This window comes from Scophthalmus maximus, chromosome 4 (genome assembly GCF_022379125.1).
Source record: "Scophthalmus maximus strain ysfricsl-2021 chromosome 4, ASM2237912v1, whole genome shotgun sequence".
NCBI classification, from domain to species: Eukaryota; Metazoa; Chordata; class Actinopteri; order Pleuronectiformes; family Scophthalmidae; genus Scophthalmus; species Scophthalmus maximus.
In genome coordinates this window covers 26,537,890-26,542,952 of record NC_061518.1, presented here as the reverse complement: position 1 = coordinate 26,542,952, position 5,063 = coordinate 26,537,890, and positions in this window count along the sequence as shown.

Sequence of the window (5,063 nt, the reverse complement as noted above, 5' to 3'; positions counted from 1 at the left end):
CCAACTGTTATTCATGTCTGAATTCCCAGATTTTTGCTATCTAAATCAGATTGTTTTATTTAACTAGCTTCATGATTTTTTTGTTCCTATTAACAAAAAATTGAAGTTCCCCTAGACTTAAAATGTCTTTAGCCATCTTCTTACATCACTTGGTTTGTCCTTCTCTGTGCAGACTGATGAATGTGCAGAGTTGGATGTTTTAAGGATGTTTTCACATCACATTCAATTTATAAAATTGGTACAAGGTGTTTTTGTAACAACAACCAGTTCAGAAGCCAGTCATAGTCCAGAATTGAACTTACACAAATGTCATGTCAAAAACTGAAATTTCCATTTGACTTAAATCAGAGACAACATGGTCAAACCGACCATTATGATAATCAGCACTTTGCAACCATGACCATTTGCTCTGCTGAACAGAAGGCAATGATTCAGTTTAGTTCCGTTTACGTTTGGGGGTTTTTACATTTCATATTATGCAATTTTTTCAGATCTTGTGTGAATGCAGTGAACGCATTCATTTTGACAGTGTCAAAGAGCTGGTGGTGGGGTATGTACAAAACAACGGCACAGAAGCTGTACTTGAAACCCCTCAGCACAACATTAAACGCGATAAAATGGGCTTTCTTCTGAAAAACTCGTAATTTCATCACACGTCGCGTTTGACAAGAGACGATTACTCTCCTTGGGTGAAACTTTACCATTTGGATATTGAGCGGGAGAAGAATAAAAAATGTTGCACACCCCTGAAGAAATGGATTCTGATCCTTGATTGGAGCTGCCTTTTTCATGTCAGATTGTGGGTCCTAGCGGATGTGGAAAAACTTTTTGCAAAAAATGTTTTGTCAAATTGTGGAGATGTTTTTTCTCAAGTGCCTGAAAATATTGTATGGATATACATGTCGTTTCAACCTCTGTACACTGAGCTGCAGCTGATTCTTTTGAAGATGAAAACCAGTTTTCCCTCTGATCAGAAACACTTGATTATCCTAGATCGACTTCATTTTTCAAGCCTGTGAACATCCTGAAGTTGTCAGAATTTTTACTCAGTACAGACACCACAGGAATATGAGCGTCATGACGATCAATCAAAAAGTTTTTCATAAAGGAAAACACAATCGCACTATCAGTCTAAACAGCAACTACCTGATCTTATTTAAAAACCCTCAAGACAGATTATCGGTTAACATATTATCACAACAAATTTTTCGTTCACAGAAAAGATTGTTCTCTGAAAGTTTTGAAGCTGCGTCAGAGACCCTCACAGGTATTTATTAATCGACTTGACGCCAAAGTGTCCAGAACGATTTAGACTGAGGACGGGTTTATTGCCCAGCCAGTGGCCCGTCATCTATCTCCCCTGATCAAGATCCTGTTAATTCATTCATTATGTCTGCTCGTTTAAAAAAGTGCTCCTTTACTGCGAGCGTTGTATCACGCCCCACCTTGGAGGCGTAAAGATATTCTCAACAGTTGCTCAACAGACTTTTTCAGTCCCTGTGTGAACACTCTCTGAACGTTTTAAAAGGTTATAATCCACTGTCTTCTGCTCAAAACAACAAGCTTAAAAAGCAGAAACAGACGCTCAGACTGCTGGCTGCTAAAAGACCAAGTCTAAAACGCAAACGCAATTCAATTCAATTTTATTTGTATAGTGCCATATCACAACATACTCAAGGCACTTAACATAGTGAGGTCAATATTACCATATTACAGGGAAAACCCAACAAATCCCACAATGAGCAAAGCACTTGGCGATGGTGGAGAAAAAAACTCCTTTTTAACAGGAAGAAATCTCTGACAGAACCAGACTCAGTTGTGGGCGGTCATCTGTCTCGACCGGTTGGGGTGAGGAGAGAAATGGGGAAGAGAGGAGAAGTGGGCAGAAAGAGGGTGGGAGGAGAGACAGTAGGAGAGAAGAGATAGAGAGGACAGTTGTACAACCGCCGCTTTAATCCATACCAGACTGATAATTATAAGTTAAAAAAAATACAAGTATGTTGTTGTTATTATAAGTGATGATAATAATAATAATAATAACAATAATAATGACCGGTTTGGGTCCTGCAGCTCTGGGGTCAGAGATACACTAGGAGAGACAGAAAACACAAACAGGGTTAGTGACATGTACTGTAAACATATCAGGGGATAGGGGGGTTGTATATCAGTTGCTTTAATTTCTACCAGACTGATACTTATAATTAGTGAAAACTGACACTTATAAATACAATGATGTTATTAATAATAATAATAATAGTAATAATAATAATGATGGGTTTGGATACTGCAGTTCTGGGGTCAGATCTACTAGGAGAGAGAGAAAACAGAGTTAGTGGCATGTAATGTAGATACATGGGGGCAGAGAGAGAGAGAGATCGAAAAAAAGTGGGAGAAGGAGAGAGAGATAAAGAGAGGGAGAAGAAGAGAACGGGAGAGGGAGAAAGATGCTCATGATAAAAGTTCCCCCGGCAGTCTAGGCCTATAACAGCATAATAAAGAAATGGTTTATTAAACACCTGAGCAACTATAAGCTTTATCAAAGAGGAAAGTTTTTAGTTTAACTTTAAATGTAGACAGGGTATCTGCCTCCCTGACACAAACTGGGAGCTGGTTCCAGAGGAGAGGAGCCTGGTGGCTGAAGGCTCTGCCTCCCATTCTACTTTTACAGACTCTGGGAACCACAAGTAGTCCTGCATTTACAGAGCGAAGTGATCTATTGGTGAATGTGAAACTATGAGCTCTGCAAGATATGATGGAGCTTGATTATTAAGGGCTTTTTAGGTTAGGAGCAGTATTTTTAATTCTATTCTAAATTTTACAGGAAGCCAATGCAGAGATTCTAACATTGGAGAAATATGATCTCTTTTTCTAGTTCCTGTCAGAACTCGTGCTGCGGCATTTTGGATTAACTGGAGGCTTTTCACAGACTTATTGGGGGATCCTAGCAGTAATGAATTACAGTAGTCCAGTCTAGAAGTAACAAATGCATGGCCTAGTTTTTCAGCATTCTTTTGAGATAGGATGATTCTAATGTTCTTGATATTGCGCAGGTGAAAGAAGGCTGTCCTAGAGACTTGTTTTATGTGTGAGTCAAAGGACATGTCCTGGTCAAAGGTAACTCCAAGGTTTCTCACAGTAGAGCTGGAGGCCAAGGTAATGCCATCCAAGGTAACTATATGATGAATGAAAAATTATAAGTCATCCAGGCCTTTATGTCTTTAAGACAATCCTGACAATCCTTGAACTCTGATTGGTAGATTGCTGCTGCTACTCCTCCTTGGCCTGTGGTCTGAGGAATATGAGTATTATTATGAGGGAGGTGTTGATTCATTTAAACTAACATATTCTTCTGGCTGTAGCCAGGTTTCAGTCATACAGAATAAATCAAAGTGCTGATCAGTTATCAGATCATTCACTAACAAAGATTTAGATGGGAGTGACCTAATATTAAATAATCCACATTTTGTTGTTCTATTCTTAGGTTCATTTATAGGCTTTTTGTTGATCTTTGAGATTTGTGTGAATTAACGCAGTGCTCTGATGAATCTCAGCGGTCACCCCCCATCGTCGGCCAGCTTATAAGAGGCCTTATTAATAAAAACTAAAGAATGTCTCAGAGGTAAAGCCAAAAGATGTTTCTACTGACACCTCAGCAGATGAGCCGTATGAGTCAAACTGTCTTAGTGGGTGAGATGCCGTCTGTGAGAAAGTTTGAAACAATCAGTTATATAATTCCTTGAAAAGCAACGTTGATATTTTTTCACAAATAGAGACGTTTCATGTCATGTTACATAGATAGTACATTCTCATAAGATAGGCCGCTGGCTCGATGACACAATTAATAAACACAATGCTGTCCACATACTGTAGACAGGATGTCTTCAAGCTGTCTCTTTTGGTAATATATATTTTTTGAACGTTTCTCTAAAGATTGTAATATGGTTTAAGGGTAGTGATTAAAATCTGGAGGAAAACCAAACAAATCAAAAAAGGTGGATTTCCATCACATTCCACTGAGGGCTGGCCAATGTTCCCGGGCTGGTGAGAGGGGTGGGTGTTGACTATCATATAAGTGGGAAGTCTTAAGGAGCGTGTCAGCGACTGTAGTTGATTCTAGGCCCACACACTGCCAAACTTGTCACCCAGTAAACGTCTCAAGATCATAGACTGTATATAAATATGAACGTAGTGTCCGTGACGTCACCCATTGTTTTCTGCAGGCCGGTTTTGAAGCCCAAAGTGGGCGGTTCCGCATTGGCTCAGCCATCGTCATCTTGGTAGGGCGCGAGTCCTCCTTTACCCGGCTCATCCATATATGGACAAAGAGGTGGACCGAATGCAGCCCGGTCGCTGAAACGTGCCCACCTACATCGAAGCTTTCCAGTTAGCTGAGGCTAAGGAGCTAAGCTAATAAGCTAGGCTAAGTGCGAGCCAGCTAGTGCCGTGGCCCTGAGGCTGCACCGGGTCGGTAATGACTGCGGTAACGTGAGCTCCGGTACCAGTCGTCCCAGCAAACCTTACATGTGGTAAGCAACACTGTAACTATAAAACAACATTTGAACTAAATATTTGTTACTGAAATTATAATACTCTTAAAAAATATGTTTTTTTATTTGCATTAGTGGTAGTTTGCACTACTATATTTTGATTCTAATAAATTAAATCAAATAAACGTTAACTAAACAGAAGTTACATGTGATGGTTAGTTTTGTTGGCATGCAGTAAATGTTTTATTGACACTGGCCTGTAGTCTTAGTTATTATTGTCATTTATTTATTTATTTTGGCCTTAAGGGACATACACAAACACCAAACAACAAAATAGAAAATCTATAATTCCCCACACCACTGTCGTAAACAGTGCACAGATCAAGTTTTCACACTGACAGAAGTCCGTGGTAGTCTACCTTACCTGTACTGCTACGAGATTATCACTTTGAATATGACTGAAAGAAAGGCTCTTTTATATTTGTTACAATATGTTTATTACTTCCAGCACATTGGTTGTTGTTGAGTTCACCTGTGATGCTTCTACTAGCTGCACAAAACAAACCAGTACCAGTC